Source organism: Wyeomyia smithii, chromosome 1 (genome assembly GCF_029784165.1).
Source record: "Wyeomyia smithii strain HCP4-BCI-WySm-NY-G18 chromosome 1, ASM2978416v1, whole genome shotgun sequence".
NCBI lineage: Eukaryota > Metazoa > Arthropoda > Insecta > Diptera > Culicidae > Wyeomyia > Wyeomyia smithii.
The window spans coordinates 113,062,051-113,082,760 of record NC_073694.1 but is presented as its reverse complement, the minus strand read 5'-3'; positions in this window follow the sequence as shown (position 1 = coordinate 113,082,760).

The following is a 20,710-nucleotide window of genomic DNA, read 5'->3' as shown; positions in this document are numbered from 1 at the left end:
CTCCCTTACAGAAGAGGGAGGGGTCTAAAACTATCATAGGGACCTTTCTCGGCCCCTAAAACCCCTACATACAAATTTTCACGTCGATCGGTTCGGTAGTTTCCGAGCCAATATGGATCAGACAGACAGACAGACAGACAGACAGACAGACAGACAGACAGACAGACAGAGACAGACAGACAGACAGACAGACAGACAGAGACAGACAGACAGACAGACAGACAGACAGACAGACAGACAGACAGACAGACAGACAGACAGACAGACAGACAGACAGACAGACAGAGACAGACAGACAGACAGACAGACAGACAGACAGACAGAGACAGACAGACAGACAGACAGACAGACAGACAGACAGACAGACAGACAGACAGACAGACAGACAGACAGACAGACAGACAGACAGACAGACAGACAGACAGACAGACAGACAGACAGACAGACAGACAGACAGACAGACAGACAGACAGACAGACAGACAGACAGACAGACAGACAGACAGACAGACAGACAGACAGACAGACAGACAGACAGACAGACAGACAGACAGACAGACAGAGACAGACAGACAGACAGACAGACAGACAGAGACAGACAGACAGACAGACAGACAGACAGACAGACAGACAGACAGACAGACAGACAGACAGACAGACAGACAGACAGACAGACAGACAGACAGACAGAGACAGACAGACAGACAGACAGACAGACAGACAGACAGAGACAGACAGACAGACAGACAGACAGACAGACAGACAGACAGACAGACAGACAGACAGACAGACAGACAGACAGACAGACAGACAGACAGACAGACAGACAGACAGACAGACAGACAGACAGACAGACAGACAGACAGACAGACAGACAGACAGACAGACAGACAGACAGACAGACAGACAGACAGACAGACAGACAGACAGACAGACAGACAGACAGACAGACAGACAGACAGACAGACAGACAGACAGACAGACAGACAGACAGACAGACAGACAGACAGACAGACAGACAGACAGACAGACAGACAGACAGACAGACAGACAGACAGACAGACAGACAGACAGACAGACAGACAGACAGACAGACAGACAGACAGACAGACAGACAGACAGACAGACAGACAGACAGACAGACAGACAGACAGACAGACAGACAGACAGACAGACAGACAGACAGACAGACAGACAGACAGACAGACAGACAGACAGACAGACAGACAGACAGACAGACAGACAGACAGACAGACAGACAGACAGACAGACAGACAGACAGACAGACAGACAGACAGACAGACAGACAGACAGACAGACAGACAGACAGACAGACAGACAGACAGACAGACAGACAGACAGACAGACAGACAGACAGACAGACAGACAGACAGACAGACAGACAGACAGACAGACAGACAGACAGACAGACAGACAGACAGACAGACAGACAGACAGACAGACAGACAGACAGACAGACAGACAGACAGACAGACAGACAGACAGACAGACAGACAGACAGACAGACAGACAGACAGACAGACAGACAGACAGACAGACAGACAGACAGACAGACAGACAGACAGACAGACAGACAGACAGACAGACAGACAGACAGACAGACAGACAGACAGACAGACAGACAGACAGACAGACAGACAGACAGACAGACAGACAGACAGACAGACAGACAGACAGACAGACAGACAGACAGACAGACAGACAGACAGACAGACAGACAGACAGACAGACAGACCGGACTGCATTTTTATAGGTTTAAATTACAACATCAATATTTTAGAACCTAAAGAGTGAATATACATTTATTGGATTGAGGCATTTATGTAAATCTATGTTTACAAATAAAAGTTTGAATGAGAAAGGCTGGGTCTGACCGCTAGGTGGATTAATTTAGGTTTTTTATGAGCCGTAAGAGAATGTTATGTTTGGAAAAATATGAAACAAGCAATAACCAACTTCATTGAAAACTCTGAATTATGTAAAAGAAACAAGGTATATGAACATACCAAAGAGAAAATGGTCGTGACTACTACACCATCAAAGCCTTTTGAAGTAGTGGCTATTGATACTGCCAAAAATTTAACCAAAATAACAGATACATTGTAACTATGCAATTTAAACTTACCAAATATATAGTACTCATACCAGTTCCAACGAAGGAGGCTAATGTAATAGCAAAATTCTTAGTAAATTTTTGAAATTAAAATCTGATCAAGGTACTGAATACAAAAATGAAGTACTTGAACAAATTTGCAAGTTATTACAAGTTAAACAAACATTTTCCACAGCCTATCACCCTCAGACTATAGGTTCTCTTGAAAGGAATCATAGATGTTTAAACGAATATCTACGATCATTCATATTTATTTATTTATTTCGTCAATCATATATGTAGACTGGTTACAATAATTTCTAAACTATACACGAACATAAAACAAATTAATTTTGTGTCCTCAGCCTCAAGGACTTGAAATACTGTTTTAGTTTATACCGGGACATCGTAAAGTCAATGGCTTCGCAGTGTTGATTATAAGAATTCATCATACTATTTATAGGTCCATTTTTTGCGTATTCCGTACGATGATGGTTAAGAGCAAATAAACTACGGTGTCGAAGTTGTCGAATGGGTGCATAAAAGTTCAATTTAGAAAGTAGTACTGCTGAGTCAACGTTCTGCGAAACGATATCGTTTACAAATGAAGCCATCGCGTACTCTCGCCGTTCTTTTAATGTTTGAATGTCAATCAACATGCAGCGTGCATCATATGACGGAAGACGACGGTCCAACTTAGCTTACGAAGAGCATATAGTAGAAATTGCTTTTGTACTGATTCTATTCTTTCTTCATGTACGCCAGGACGAGGAGACCACACAATGCTACAGTATTCCAGTATTGACCTCACATAGGCAATATACAAAGTTTTGATAGTGTACGGGTCTTGAAAATTGTAGCAGAAGCGTTTGATGAACCCTAACATGTTGTTTGCCTTGTGTATGATAGTGTTATAGTGGTCGATGAAATTAAGTTTAGAATCTAAGATTATTCCTAAATCCCTAACTTTATCACATTTCTTCACATTCTGATCCCCTAATGCAATTACGATTTTGGGCGTTGTTAGTTTTCTGCTAAAGGATATTACATTGCATGTTTTTACATTTAATTCAAGTAGGCTTTTCTTACACCAGATGTAAAATGTGTGGATTTCATTCTGAAATACATTGATGTCTTCTTGACTTTTTATTTCCAAAAACAGCTTCATGTCGTCGGCATATATTAGAACTTTGATATTTTTGAGGATGAAGGAAATGTCGTTTACGTACAAAATAAAAAGAAGTGGTCCTAAGTGGGAGCCTTGGGGAACACCTGAAGTAACTTGAATGGGATTTGACTTTTTTCCATTAAATTTCATTATTTGTTGCCTGTTTGTTAAATATGATTCAAGCCACTTCAGGAGACCAGACTCAATTCCAATTTTTTGCAGTTTAAAAAGTAGCATTGGTATGTCAATACGATTAAATGCTTTGCTAAAGTCTGTATAAAGAGCTTCAACATGGTTCCCATTATCCATTGCATTCAATGAGTAATCTACGAATTCAAGTAAATTTGTGGATGTAGAGCGGCCTTTGAAGAAGCCGTGTTGTTTGTCAGTTATTCGATTTTTGACTTGAGCAAATATCTTTTCATTGACAATTGCCTCAAAGAGTTTAGGTATGCAAGAGATAATAGCGATTCCACGATAATAACGTATGTCAGATTTACGCCCAGATTTGAAAACAGGCACTAAAAATGAGCTTTTCCACATATTTGGGAAGACTCCAGTTCCCAACGACATATTGAACAGCCAGAACAAAGGAGATGTAAGTTCCTTCGAAAGATTTTTCATGAGTGCTGGAGGTATTCCGTCAGGTCCAGGTCCTTTGGAAGGGTCTAAATTTCTCAGACCCTGCAAAACATTCTGTACCTGAAGTTGGTTGACACCAATGTTTCTTGGATATTCTGGATAAAATGCAAAATAATCGCGGTCGCGATTTTCTTCGGAAAATGTGGTATAGATTTCCTGGAAAAATTTTGCAAAGAGATTGCAGTTTTTCTCCGAGTTATCACCAACATGTTCATCGAGTTGCATTATTGATGGAAAATTGTCTGATTTTAGTTTTGTTTTGACGTAATTGAAGAAGTTCTTTGGACAAGACTTAATTTCTAGTTCAGTTTTTGCATTGAATTCTTCAAATGCATCACTGATTGCAAAATTCAGTTGATCACATACAGTGATCACCCGATTATATCTCACCCTGATGATTTTTGGCGTGATAAAATAGGGAAAGTGATAATATCGGGAAATTTTTAAAATTTTATTTTTTTTTATTGAAGATGTTAAATCAATAACTAAATACGTAAAATCAGCGATTTTAATTTTTTTTGGAAAATTCATCTGTACAAACATATGAAAAAAGCTGCAGTTGTTTTTTCATAAATCGATATATCTGAATAATGACAAAAGATAGAGAAAAGTTGTCAAGGAATGAATTTGAGAAAACTGTCTGAGCTTTTATAAAAAAATATTTAAAAAATTCAAGTTGAGATCCTGTACTGAAAAAAAAATTCAAAAACAAAAAGTGACTATAAAAAATCGATCATCACTATTTTTTTAAAACATTTTTTTGGATAGATAATTCAGTTGCCTAAAACTTTTCTGAACAAACCTAAAAAAATAAAAAAAAACCTAAAAAAAATCCATGTAAAGTTGCAAATAAATTACAATTAAGTTTTTTATTCGTTCATGTTTTTGTTTGAATTGGTAAAATGAATTACTTTCTTTTTTGTAGCGCAGTACCATAAGCAAAATATTAGATATTCTCACAACACTAAACTTTGCCGAAGACAGCATGCTGATATCTCTCACATATTTCAACCAGAAAAATCTTAAAGTGTATATAACGATTTTAATGCCTTCTCATAGAAAACTTTATGTTGCTTGCATAGAAACATAATGTCTTCTGTAAAGTTTCTTGTTTTGAGATCACCTAATACTTTGCCTAAGACACCAAGCGTCTATCTTTATCTAATGAAAAAGTAAATATTCTATCTCACTTTTAGGAGGATTGATCACCCAGCTTTCTACATCAAAAGATGCGTTTTCAAATATTTTTAAACATCTCCGAACATATTATGCGGTTATTATAAACATTTGTATCACTATTCAATTATTCGCACGATAACAGCAAAATGTAACATTCTGCATCGGTTGAATTTTTAATGTAAACTGCATCCAGAATGATACACAGAATTATGAAAAATATCTTAAATATTGAAGCGTAATAGAAAATCAGTTCACCCTGACATTTTTTTAATGAAATGTTTTATGATGATAAAATCGGGTGAAAAATGTGATAAAATCAGGGGCTGATAAAATCGGGGGCAGATAAAATCGGGTACAGATATAATCGGGTAATTACTGTAATATCATATGAGACACTCTTGAGAGTATTTACAATACATACGTCACTTATGAAAAGAGTTGCCATCATCATAACTCACATTCCTTCACTAAAAATCCTCAAATTTGAGTTTGGTTCTGCATTTTGAAATATTCAACGCCAAAGTTACCAGTTATCGGCACTCAAAAAACGGCAAAATGTTCGATTATTGTTTGTTATCAAATCAAGGAAGAAGAAATCCTTATAAAATTCCAAACAGAGCAGAGTGTTTGACTTTTGTAAGAAAAGTCCGGACACCTCAATTTCTCATGCGTTGTAACGTCACGCTACATTTTCACTCCCCAAAGTGATATAAATAAAGTAAACGAATATATCATACAGAGCGTGGGCCTAGTGTGGTTGGTAACGTCTCCGCTAACCACGCTCGACGCCTCGGTTCGAATCCCACCGCCGACATAGGTGTCGATGGTTGTGAGGTGGCGTGATCCGCTCACAACCAACCCAACTGGTCTAGATTCAATCCTAGCCGGCACCGGGAGATTTTCTGAGGCGAAAAATCTCTGGGATCACGCCTTCCATCGCATGAGGAAGTAAAGCAGTTGGCGCAGGTCCGTTAATAAACGGGTCGTAAGTTAGGGTCCTGGGTGGAGTCGCCTCCCTGGGCGTCGGTGATTGGCACAACAACAGTGGCGGAACTAGACCGACGGAAAATGAGCGAGAATAAAAAACAAAAAAATATATATCATGCATCATTCTTATAGGAAATTTTGTGCACTTTCCAAATCTGTAATAATATTGAAGGGTTTCTCGAAAAAAATTCAAGTTAGAGTAAAAATTATGCTAACAGAATAGTCAAAACGTTGTAACGTTACGGTAGAATGTGTCATTTACTTATAATACAACACCTCATAGTAATAAGGATTCACACCATATGAATTAGTATTTGGAACTAAAGCGAAATTACCACAAAAAAAATACAGGCAAAATTGAGCCAGTATTCAACTTTGACCTATATAATAAGGACCACAATACAAACCTCAAAAATCAAACCAAATTGCTAGACAAAAATTAATGCAAGACAAAACCAATGGAGTAGAAAATTCAAACATACTTACAAACCTAATCAACATTACCATCAATGTCTTAGTTTATATCACAAATGAGAATAAAAAAAAAATTAGACCCATTTCATACAGGTCCATATAAAGTTATCAAAATTGAAGACCCAAATTGCATAATAGAACATTTACACTCACATAACAAATTTCAAACTCACAAAAACAGGCAAATCAAAGCATAATTATTGTTGCGAAACAGAGACAGAGTTCGATAACGCTCTTGATTGGTGCTACCAGGCACTGATTCCACACGCACACGATCGCACCTACGATCATATAATATCGATTGGATCGATTCTTATCGACACCCGGTAGCATCCATAGAATCGCATCTCAGCCTGAGTAGAACGATAAAATGTGATAGATATCAGTCTCGAATAAACCTTTATATGAAACGGTTGTGGCGCCTTAGATCTCTTCACGTCCGAATAAAGGCTGGGTGCCTCCCAGCAGTGTAACCGTGCAAGTTTTTAGTTCTTTTTTTCACCGAAATTCCCGACAGTGTGGCCGCTCTGATCCGGCCCAAGTTTTAGTAATAAACATTTTGGTCCTTCGAACCGAGTAGTGGACCGTCGGATCGGGAATCCGAGCTGAAATGGTGACACGTGGACATTGCAAACCCGCCATCGCGCGTGATGTGAATACGTTCGACCTATGAAAAGGTCAAAGAACAAAGAGAAAAAAGAACTTAATCAAGTGGTGACAGTGTACCCAGAGTAAGTGCGTTCTAAAAATGATTACTTAATCATCATCGGCGTCATCGGAAGCTGGAAACTCGATTCAGCTGTAGAAAGCTAGAAACCGACGAGCGCAGATTGCCTGGATAATAAGAGAGAAGTCGCATGTGCATGTATATTATTTGTTAGTGGCGTTGCATGTGGTATCCGCCATTGCGGAAGTTCTGATGGTTTTTTTTCCCTTGTAGAAGACTGAACCACTGCGACCATTGTTTGTTCTATTGTGGTAGTTCTGATGGTTACTATTGAGCTAAATAAAATTATAATAGAATAAGTTGCTTGCGAGTTTCCTTTTGATTTGTGTTGGATTCTGAGTGTGAGCCCTTCCTTCACTGATTGACGATTTCTGGAAATTTTGCTGGCATTTGTTGGTCGGTCTTGTTCGCTTTCATGAATTTCACTGTCAATCGTTGAGGTCGCGCGCGTGAAACGATTCGCTGTCAATAGTGCGATTATTGCAAGTGTTAAGATGCGAGAACTCCAGATGCAGGAGAGGCAACTTCGAAATACCTTAATGATGGTGAAGCATTTTATCACAGATAACTGCAAGGAGACAGATGAACTTCAGATCGATGTCAGGCTGGCTATGGTAGAAGAGGCGTTGAATAAATTCTATACTGTGCAAAGAAAAATTGAAGTCTTCACAGACAGTGATGATTTGAGCGAAGTAACGCTTGCAGGAGAAGAAATACGCCTCGAAACACACCTCAACAAAAATTCAACTGCTTTGTGGGAATTCGAAAATCTGTACTGTGAAATAAAGGCAAACTGATGAGTCTCAAACCCAGCCGACAAGAGCTGGATCCGTCAGAGTTGAATACAACGGTAACCGCACCTGCACCGGTCACGAGTGAAATTGCCCGATATAAAGCTTCCCACATTATGCGGCAACTTGATGCAGTGGATTACCTTTCGTGATGGCTTTCGAATTCTAATTCATAATAACAAATCGCTCTCTGCAATTGACAAGTTTACTTACCTGCGCGCATCGGTCAACGGTAAAGCGCTGCAAGAAATTCAGACAATCGAACTTACCGAAGTAAACTACGATGTAGCGTGAAGTAGAAAAACGTTACGAGAATAAAAAACTGATTCTCAAAACCCACTTGGATGCCATATTTGCGGCGGAGCCAGTACGCAAGGAAAGTTTTGAGGCGTTGAATCAGCTGCTAGGTACGTTTGATAAAAATTTGCAAATGATTGAGAAGCTGGGAATCACTACGAATGAATGGTCTATTCTTTTAGCGTATATTCTGATCTCAAAGTTAGATTCTGTTATACTGCGGAATTGGGAGACACATTTCAACTCAAGGGAGTTTGTGAGATACGAAGCTTTAACGGGATTTCTGCGCGAGCAATGCTCGGTGTTGCAGTTCATCACGCCATCGAAAGCATCTAATGCAGAACGTCATCAAGCAAAACACGCCTCCGTTCATTCGGTGTCCGTTGAACCACCCAGCTGTTGCTTCTGTAGTGGACCTCAACATAATGTATTCCAGTGCTCCGGAGTTCGCAAGATGAGTAGTTTGGATAGAGTCGCCGCGGTGAAGAGAAATATGCTCTGTTTTAATTGTTTATCCCCTGGTCACAGAGTAAGTAAATGTTCAAGAGGTTTTTGTTCAGTTTGCAAACGAAAGCATCATACACTACTGCATGAATATTATGCAGACTTTCTTAGGGTAAAAGGAGTCGGATTATCTAAGACAACGTCATCAACGGCGCTGGTAGCAACTGTTTTGGCTCGTTCGTCAGCAATTTCCGAGTATACGCAGCCGATGAAATTTCATGTTTTATCTAAGGTCACATCAAACATTCCATTGAACCCTCTGCAACAGTTGGAGACGCCCAAGGAGATTATGCTCGCTGATCCACATTTTGATATACCTAGTGGTGTGGATCTTATAATTGGAGCAGAATTTTTCTACGATTTACTGGGTGAGGGAAGGCAACGGCTAGGAGAGCATGGTCCTACAATCCAAAATACGTTACTCGGTTGGATAGTGTCAGGAGTAGTTGACGGAGAATCCACCATTTTACCGCGGGTAGTGCTGGTTGCAGAGACAGAACCACTTATCGATATTCAAGAGCAGTTGAGCAAGTTTTGGGAGTCAGAGTCATGTTATGTCAAAAGAACAATGTCGATAGCGGAGAGTGCATGCGAGAAGCACTTCAGCGATACGAGAAGCCAAGAGAAGGACGGCAGATTTGTCGTCAGTCTACCAAAGAAGGAGTCAGTAATTTGCAAACTTGGTGAATCGAAAGCGACCGCGCTCAAACGATTTTTGGGCATCGAAAGACGTCTGAAGGCAAATGAAACCCTAAGGCTCCTCTATACGGAATTCATTCATGAATACATGCTTATGGGCCATATGGTAGAAACAAATGATTATGAAGCTGAACGGTAAACATATTACATGCCGCATCATGCTGTCATCAAGCCTGACAGTACCACAACGAAACTTCGCGTTGTGTTCGACGCATCATGCGCAATATCCACTGGAATTTCTCTCAATAACGCATTGATGGTAGGCCCTGTCGTTCAGGAGGATCTCCTCACGATTATACTTCGTTTTCGTACCGAATGGTGAATGTGCAGCCAACCGATCAAGACTTGCAAAGAATCCTTTGGCGAGATTCGCCTAGCGATCCTATCAAGAGTTAAAGATTCACTACAGTGACGTACGGGACAGCATCTGCCCCATATCTGGCGACGGAATGCTTGCAAACCCTGGCAAAGCAAGGATGCCAGAGCTACCCCATCGGAGCGAGAGCAGTAGAGAAAGACTTCTATGACGACGACATGCTATTGAGGGCAGATTCAATTGAGCAAGCACGGGAGCTGGTGTCACAAACAACCCAGCTTTTGAAGTCAGCAGGTTTTTTGCTGCGAAAATGGCGAACTAGCAAAAAAGAGGTGCTAAAAGATATGCCGCCCCACCTGTGCGATGATTAGGGTACCAAAGAGCTGGATTCCTCGAGTGCGGCAGTGAAAACTCTTGGCTTACTGTGGGATTCGTACAGCGACAATTTTAGATTCAATGTACCAAAATGGAATAGCAGTGCTGTCATCACAAAAAGAGTCGTCCTGTCTGATGCCGCTCGCATATTCGATCCACTAGGCTTAGTAAGTCCTGTCGTTATTCTAGCGAAGGTGTTTTTACAAGATTTGTGGAAGGAAAAGTTTGAGTGGGATATGCCATTACCTGAAGAGTTCGAAGCATATTGGTTGGAGTTTCGGAGAAATATGATGAGCCTTGATGCCATCACTGTTCCTCGTTGGATTGGTGCCATCTCAAAATGTATAGAAGTGGAGTTGCATGGGTTCTGCAATGCCTCCGAGAAGGCCTACGTAGCCTGCATTTACCTGAGAAGTGATGATACCGTAGCCGTACGCCTGTTGACGTCTAAATCCAAAGTTTCACCGTTGGAAGATTTAAAGAGGAAGACGAAGAAACAGTCTATTCCACGCTTAGAGCTGTCATCTGCGATGCTATTGAGTCATCTGTATGAAAAGGTCAGAAGCACCATCTCCTTTGGTTCCAAGGCTACGTTCTGGACCGACTCCATGATCGTTAAGTGCTGGCTAGCTTCGACTCCATCTCGCTGGCAGCCGTTCGTAGCTAACAGGGCATCCAACATCTCACGAAAGGCAATAGTTGGAATCACGTGGCAGGAGTAGAGAATCCTGCGGATATAGTGTCACGGGGAATGTCACCTGCACAGCTAAATTATTCAACTTTATGGTGGTGTGGACCTACGTGGCTACGACAGGACAAAGGGACTTGGCCACATACTAGCCAAGAGTCGAAGGAGGATGAACGGGCTGCTCGTCAAGAGGAGAAGGCTTCGATAGTTTTGGCAACGCACGTTGTAACTAACAGTGAGATTTTCTTATTACGCTCATCGTTATTATCACTGGTTCGGTTGGTTGCGTTACTGCGACGATTTGCTCACAACGCTAGAAAGGCCAACCGTGTGAATCGCAAGCTTGGTTCTATAACATATGCTGAGTCAGATGAAGCCATGATGCTTCTGGTTAGGCTGTCACAACACGAATGTTTTCCTACGGAACTTGCAGCCCTTTCGAAAGGAAACCAGGTTTCAGAATCATCCAGACTGGTAGTGGAAATCCTAAGCTTATCAACTGCGTGATGCGTATTGGCGGCCGGCTAAAGCACGCAGAAACATCCGTCGGTAGAAAACATCCCATTATTCTTGATGATCGACACCCACTTACTGTTTTGATTTTACATCATTATCACCACAAGTATTACCACGCAGGCCAACAGCTGCCAATTTCTTGCGATCGTGAGCGATTTTGACCATCAAACATTCGGAGAGCTGCAAGAAAAATTATATACCAATGCGTGCCTTGTTTCCGGAGTAAACCAAAGGTGCAGTATCAACTGATGGCGGACCTACCCGAAGAAAGAGTAAATCCAGCTCCACCGTTTCACAAAGTTGGTTTGGATTACTGTGGTCCATTTTATATGTTGTACCCGGGTCGAAAGAATCGACCGATAAAGTGCTTCGTCGCCGTGTTCGTATGTTTGGTGACAAAAGCGGTTCACCTGGAAGTGATTGCCGAACTCACAACCCGGGCATTCCTGGCCGCTTTACGAAGATTCGTGGCCCGCAGATCCAAACCTATTCTCATCATGTGTGACAACGCGAAAATATTTTTAGGCGCTAGAAGAGAGCTGGACGAGCTGGCCAAATTATTTTGTGCGCAGCAGTTTCAGGAAGCAGTGATTGAAAAAGCATGTAACGATAGTATTGAATTCAAATTCATTCCGCCAGATCACCTAACTTTGGTGAGTTGCGGGAGGCGGCGGTTAAGTCGTTTGAAACGTATTTCAAGAAAACGTACGTGCGACGAATTCGTGACGGTTTTGGTTCAAATTGAGGCGTGTTTGAACTCACGTCCCTTGACTCCGTTAAGCAGCGACCCAAATGATCTAGCAGTGCTGACTCCAAGCCACTACCTAGTCCAGCGACCACTAATCACTATAGCTGAACCAAACTTAGAAGAGATACCAGAGAACAGATTATCACTGTGGCAACTCAAAGCTTTGTGCAAGCGATTTGGAAAAAATGGTCAACACAGTACCTTTCAGATCTGCACAACCGCACAAAGTGGACCAGACGCAGAGACAACTTACGCATAGGTACGATGGTATTATTGAAGGAGGAAAACTTACCACCATTGCGGTGGATGTTGGGCAGAGTCACTCAGGTGCATACAGGCAGCGATGGGTGCGTTAGAGTAGCTACTGTGAAAACGAAAGATGGAGTATATCAGAGAGGCATTTCCAAAATTTGCGTTTTGCCAATACGAGACAATCAACCACTCGCTGAGAGTGACTACTAGCTTCTTCTCATCGAACAAGGCGTTTCGGACGCCTGCTGTCCAATTATGCTGTTGCCTGCCATTCTAAGGTCCGTATCGCATCCTCCAGAAACGTCAATCCATGGTTCACATATTCGTTGTCCATAGCTTTCAGCTGGTCTAGTGCAGCATGTTGCACTCTAGACTCGGCGCATGTCGCGCCGTGGAGACTGCCTGTCTCCATATGATGATAAGAAATTAATGCACTCTCGTTTGAATCGTCAGGTCAGCAAAGCAAATGCCTTTGTGGCACGATTAGTCCCCAGAAGAATTAAAGTCAACAGCAAGTCGAAGGATGGATTTGCTCGGCGGTCATCTGAACGCATTGGCCAGCGTTACGATCACTCCCTCAGGAAGTATCAGCAGCCAGTCAGCTATCGAACAGAAACCAGTTTGTTCGTTCATCCAGTACATCATCAGATCACGAGAGTTCCAGTAGATGTTCAAGAAGTCCCCAGTGAGAAGAAGATATCCGAAAGCATACCTCGGTCAATCAGCATCGGTGCGGAAGGCACCCGCGGAGGTCGCGAAGGCCTCCGCTCCGGGGAAGTCCTGTAAAGATTCACCATTTCTGATTAAAAAGCACCCTCTCATCTTTCCAGTCACTTTTACGTCGATCGGTGGTGAATCCACTGAGGAAATACGATGATATGCGTCCATCGTTCGAGGTAGAAGAAGAGCAGCCAACAGTATACAGTCGATTCGTCCATGGCAGAGGCAGCGTACAGCATACATCAATCCATAATGCAGCAGGCATCCCCGCAGCAGCAGAGTTCCAGCACAGAAGCAGCAAACACCATAACCAATGTCATATGTTATCATACAGTAGTTACCAGTAGTAGAGTAGAAATAGGATATGTGATAGCTCTATCAACTAAACTGAGAAAAATGTTTTGAAAATACTTCCAAGGCGGCCGAGATGTTGCGAAACAGAAATAGAGTTCGATAACGCTCTTGATTAGTGCTACCAGGCACTGATCCCACACGCACACGATCGCACCTACGATCATATAATATCGATTGGATCGATTCTTATCGACACCCGGTAGCATCCATAGAATCGCATCTCAGCCTGAGTAGAACGATAAAATGTGATAGATATCAGTCTCGAATAAACCTTTATATGAAACGGTTTTGACGCCTTAGATCTCTCCACGTCCGAATAAAGGCTGGGTGTCTTTACTCTCTAAAGTATCTTAATAACTAAAAGCTAATTTTTTATCCTCGCTGCAGACTACGAGCTGAAATTAAATCTAACTTAAGCTAGAATGGTTTGTTATTTGATGGTTTTTTATTGCCGTAGGTAAGCAGCATATGCAATATGTTCCGCTGCTGGGCCGAGATATTACGGACTGGCATATAGAGTTGTCTCCCTCGGGCCCTGAGAGTATCGTGCGGGTCTGGTAGTTGGTTCCGGATTCGGGGTTTTTACGTGCTCTTTTAGTTTGGTTGGATGTGGGCGGAAGGGAATGGGACTAGACTGGGGCATGGATGGATTCCAGGAAAACGTATATAAGGGACGTGTAGGGTAGGTCACGACTCGCCAAGACATCACGAACAGGAACAGCCGTCTGCCTGACCTGGCGTCACGGTGTACAGCGCGTGACCAAACAACTTGCTCTATGTCGTGATAACCTTCTCCACAGCCACAGATACCACTTTCCCCGAGCCCAACACGACGGAGATGCGCGTCAAATCTATAGTGATTGGACATAAGCCGGGACATCACGAAAATGAAATCCCGACGTACATCCAACCCCTTGAACCACGGGTTCGTCGATACCTTGGAGATTATGGAATGTAACCACCTTCCCAATTTCCCTCTGGTCCAAGCATTTTCCCATCTGTTGATCGTATTCTGACGTACAAATACGAAAAATTCATTGAAGGCAATTGGTCTTTCAATACAATGTCATGAAACACGTTTGAGAATTGAGTTCGATTTACCTTTCAAAATTTTCAATCACAGGACGGTTCAAGACTTCACATTTGATAAGAATACGAGAAGACAGGCTCCAGAAGCGGGTTTTCAATGGTAGTACTCCAGCTAAGACCTCCAAACTCATCGTACATCGACTGCATGCAACCCAAGGCGATACGCAAACAACGATATTGTATTCGCTCCAGTTTGATCAAATGTGTGTTTGCTGCGGAGCGGAAACAGAAACACCCGTACTCAATAACAGATAATATCGTTGTTTGGTAAAGCCTTATAAGATCTCCTGGATAGGTCCCCACCATTGTCCGGTTATTGTACGAAGAAAATTCACTCTTTGTTGACATTTTTTTCATCAGATACCTGACGCGACAACCCCAGGTGCCTGTAGAGTCGAACCAGACACCAAGATATTTGTGTACCAAAACCTGAGAAATCGTTTTACCCATTAATTGTGGCTGGAGCAGAGTAGGTTCCTAGATGATACCTATAAAAAACTACTATCTCAGTCTTCTCCGGAGAGAATTCGATACCTAGCTGTAAAGCTTAAGCAGACAAATTGTCCAAGGTATCTTGCCATGGTCCTTGCAAATTGGCAGCTTTGGCTCCTGTAACAGAGACCACACTGTCGTCTGCAAGTTGTCTTATCGTGCATGAATTTGCCAGACATTCGTCGATGTCATTTACATAAAAGATGTAAAGAAGGGGGCTTGCACATGAGCCCTGGAGAAGACCCAAGCAGCTAATGCGAAAAGTTGTCAAATTGCCATGCGTAAAATGCATATGCTTTTCGGACAACGCATTGTGCAAAATATTATTCAAAATTGGAGAAAATCCTTGTCAGTGAAGTTTCCCCGAAAGAATGTCAATAGAAACGGAATCAAAAGCCCCCTTAATGTCCTAGAACGCTGACGCCATTTGTTCTTTGCGAGCATACGCCAGCTGAACATCTGTTGAAAGCAACGCAAGATAATCATTCGTCCCTTTGGCACGGCGGAAGCCTAATTGAGTATCTGATAGTTGTAACCTCCCGTTAGCTTACAAAAATAGTTTTTTAGAATATTTAATTAAATACCATACGATACATCTTATTATTGCAACTTTTCATTTATTTTTAGAATATTACTTGTTCAATTCATAATAACTGTTATACTTTAGATTTCGAATTTCTCGTATAAAAATACCCAAACCCCCTTGATTCCTATTTATCACTTTCCTATCCCTCGACCGTAAACATTAACCATCACAAGCGGGGCGCATTTCACTTGCGTGCTGTCAAATCGTGCTGAGATGTCAGCTCGGCCCAGCAAGGACATCTCGGTATATATTACCCTGGACAGGCCGAGGACCGGTCTCTTATATTATCTACTCTTGGCCAAGTAGCATCTCCGGCTGATTAAACCTTAGGGATTAGTATCCCCGCTCGCTATAGTGAAAAGTTAAGGGAACCGTTGTTGGAACAGTGTGGTCAGTGTCCCCGCCTGTGAACGCGTGAAGTGCTGGGATCCCCGGCTGGACCGTTCCGGATTAGAAAAGGCGCTGCTGTCAACGTCCAAGGGCTGCGTACGTCAGCTGAATCCTGGGATCGTTCCGGACAAACTCCCCATTCGAACCTCGACGAGACTATCCAAGCGGAGTGAATTGCCAGGTGCTGTGATCAGCGCTTCCGACCGTGGACAACTTGCGGAGAACGGCGGTGCTTATTCCGTCTCAATAGTGGACCACAACCGAGCAACTCCAAGATGTCTGGCGCTATCATCGTAAAGCCGGCCACTAGGGTGGTGCGCAGCATCATCGACAAAATGTAAAGCGGTTCGTAAATCCTTGATTATATTATCCAAACTATTCCTTTCTAATTTTGTAAAAGTAATTAAAGTAAAAATAAAATGATTTTGTAGTGAAATGAACATAAGTTTAGCTTTATCTAATCAAAGGCCACGTGATTATAATCTTCCTCGTTTTGATTTCTTTCGCCCTGAGTGGTTCCTAAAGGAACAAAGAGAATACTTACAATTGGCGCCCAACACAAAAGATTCTAACAAAAGATTTTCAATTTTTGGTCAAAAAGTTGAACATCTTTTTCCCGTAACTCCGGGAGAAATCGTAATTGGAAGACCTAATTCCTATCATATTACTATTTTTCGATTGTGAATTGCATGCTTTGAAACACGTGTGTTAAGCTATTATTTCGGATGCACGAGTACAGCTCCCATCACGAGTATTCCAAACAGATTTCATAATTATCCCGCGGCTAATCTGTATTACCCGCCACAACCTTGGCCATCTCATAACTACCCACCATTCTCAGCGACAGCTGGAAGAACAAGTTTCATGAGCATGGGCAACGTGAACCCTGTCTCTCAGTCGAATACCTCTCAAGCCAACTTTAATCCATTTCCAAACCCAATACAAACTCCAATCAATCAAGTTCCACAGACAAATCAAAGTAGGAGAAGTTTACCCGTTTCGAAATGGTCTATAAGAAAGTACGATGGTGAAGATCAAGGTTTGAAGCTGAACGAATTCCTTGAATTAGTACAGGCTTTAGCGTTGGCCGAACAAACCAGCGAAATGGAACTGTTTGAATCAGCGGTGCGCCTTTTCACTGGTGCAGCTCTCAAATGGTACATGACAACGCGTACTTCTGGGCTTCTTCTTAATTGGCAGCATCTAGTGTGGGAGCTAAAACGTACGTTTATGCATCCTGATTTAGATGCGCTTATAAAGAAGAAAATTTATAGCCGTAATCAGAACAAAAACGAATCATTTCATGAGTTTTACTATGAGATGGGAAAGCTTTTTCGAACCATGAGTGTGCAACTCAGCGAGTACGAAAAACTAAAAATATTGGAACAAAATATGAGACTAGAGTACAAAAAACAGTTAACCTTCGTCAGCATTACGAACTTAGCTACCTTAATTTCAGCTGCAAAGAAAGTCGATGCCTTATTGTATCCCGCTTACAACAAAGTTTTCGGAGACGAAAGAACGGTTCATTTACTGGACACTTCTGAGTCAAAGAATAAGAAAAATTCTAACCAGCGAACTAACCGAAAACCTTCAGAAACCGAACCACAATCGGTAAGAAACAACCCCGCGAAAACTTCGCACGCTCAATCAAACCCAACTTCACAATCAATTCCTAACTCAGGCCAAACCAGAGCTCAACTCACTTTGGAACATCTCATCGATACTCACTGCCCACCTTCTAATCACCACTGCTATAACTGTGGCAAATATGGTCATCAAATTAGTCAATGCAGACTGCCTAGAGGCGTGGTATGCGAAAAGTGTGACTTCAGAGGTTATCCAACTAACAACTGTCCATACTGCATAAAAAACTTATTATCAGCGAACAAAAATCGCCGTTTGCTGAACTCAAACCGTTAAACGCGTGCCCTGAAAATAAAAAAATACTTACCATATTTAAACCAGCCACTGATGAACTTTATGCTAAAGACCCTAGTGTAATTTCAATTTCTTACCCAATCGATAATGATAACAGACCCTATATTACCCTTAAAATTTATGGAATAAAAATCCGCGCATTACTTGACAGCGGAAGCAATTTAACTATTATTAGCAGCTCACTTTATTATAAACTTAATTCAAAAAAATTACAGTCGTTACGCACACCCATAGGTTTACGAACGGCCAATGGAGAGCAATTGAATATATTGGGTCAGATAGACTTACCTTTTTCTGTGAATAATAATATCAAAATTATTCCTACAATAGTAGTTTCGGATTTACCTATAAGTTGCGTGTGTGGAATGGACTTTTGGAATAAATTCAACATTCACCCCACCGTGCAAAGTTGTAACTCAATCGAGATTGCTGACGAAACCATGATTAAACCGCAACCACCCACCGTTTTGACCAAAACGGAAGAAAAAGAAATAACTGAAATTAAAAAGCTTTTTCTCCCCGCTCGCCAAGGTCAGTTATCATTAACTTCTCTGGCCGAACATAGGATTGAAATCCAGGACGAGTGGAAAAATAAACCCCCAGTCAGACAATTTCCCTACGTGATGTCTCCAAAAACCCAAGTTTTAGTTGCCGAAGAGTTGCAAAGACTACTAAAGGCAGGGATAATTGAACGCAGTTATTCTGATTGGTCCCTCAACTGTGTACCAGTTATAAAACCTAACAAAGTTCGCTTGTGCCTCGATGCACGAAAAATCAATGATCGCACCGTACGCGATGCGTATCCCCTACCTCACCCTTGTCAAATTTTGGGCCAGCTTCCTAAGGCCAGATACCTCTCGACTATAGACTTGTCCGAAGCATTTTTGCGAGTGCCGCTAGAAAAGTCTTCCCGAAAATATACAGCTTTTAGCGTTCAAGGCAAAGGGCTCTTTCAGTACACCCGCATGCCTTTCGGATTAATGAACAGCCCAGCTACATTGGCCAGGCTTATGGATAAAGTCCTGGGTCATGGGGCGCTGGAACCTTTCGTCTTCGTATATCTTGACGACATTATTGTAGTCACTGAGACGTTTGAGCACCACGTGCAATTTTTGCGAGAGATTGCTCGTCGTCTTGCCGAAGCGAATCCCTGCATAAATTTAGAGAAATCTAAGTTCGGAGTTGCGGAAGTTCCATTCCTAGGGTATCTTCTAAGTACGGAGGGTCTTCGTACTAATCCTGACAAGATAAAACCGATAGTAGAATACGAGAGACCCAATACCATCACCAAACTTAGAAGATTCCTAGGGATGGCTAACTATTACCGAGGATTTATACCCGACTTTAGCGGTACAACCGCAGCTTTAACAGATTTATTAAAATAATCGAGCAAAATAATCAAATGGAATGATGAAGCTGAAAAAGCATTTTATGCTATTAAAAAGCTTCTCATATCCGCTCCGATATTGAGCAGTCCCGACTTCCAGAAAGAATTTACAATACAAACCGATGCTAGTGATGTAGCTGGAATACTTACCCAACAGCAAGACGGCGAAAAAGTTATCGCATATTTTTCACACAAACTAACTACACCACAACGTAATTATCACGCAGCCAAAAAAGAAGCGCTTGCGGCGATACTCGCGATAGACGCGTTTCGCGGATATATTGAAGGGTATCACTTTACACTTATCACCGATTCTTCCGCGTTTACTCATATATTGAACACTAAATGGAAAGTAGGATCGAGGTGCAGCAGATGGAGCTTGGACCTGCAACAGTATGACATGACGGTTGTGCATCGTAAAGGAAAAGATAATTCCTGATGCACTATCACGTACACCTTCATTCTTGTTTACGGCCGTATCCAACATTCGTACGAAAGTATGGATTCGAATGAGTTCGAAAATGCCATTCTTGTTTACGTACTAAGGCCATACGAATCCATTCGTATCGCATACGAATGCGATACGTATACGAAAAAGGTGGATGTCTATGCAAAAATGGGTGCTAAAAAATTTTTGCTATTTTTTTTTATAAATTTACATGTGGTTTGGTAAATCATTTAAATGCTTATTAAGCGTGTTGATCATGATTTTAATTAGCGTGGTCCACTTCCGAGTGTCAAATCATCAAAGCTTTTAGCGCTAAATCATGTCTGATCGAGTTGTAATTCTGCACAGGTTTTTTGGGGCCCTTCAGTGCCTTCTGCAAAGTTGTTAGGATTCTAAAATACTATACTTTTCCATAATGTAGTGCATTATAAGATGAAGATGAAGAAATGCAAAGGAGTAGTTTTTCCTATATAAATTTTCATACAAATTTGATATGCAATGCGCCAAGCGGAGACAAAACCAATCGATTTCCAATAAGTTTAGGGTTGTTTGGGGCCCCAAAAGGAATCAAAAAAACTTGGTTCTGGTAGATCGATCCCTTTTCCCCACCCTAATGAATATATCAATTTGTTCGTAATCTTTTTCTGTCTAAGCACTTATTTTCAGATTGTGTTTTATCGTGGTTATCGCCGCATCTATTTGATTGCTTCTTGTGATCGACAGTTTTCGGCGGAGTAAATAAATTAAACTACATTTGCCAGTTTGTCCGTACGTTTCGAGTTACTACTGGCTTTCACTCATCATCAGCGGACTCTAAAATTAACTCTA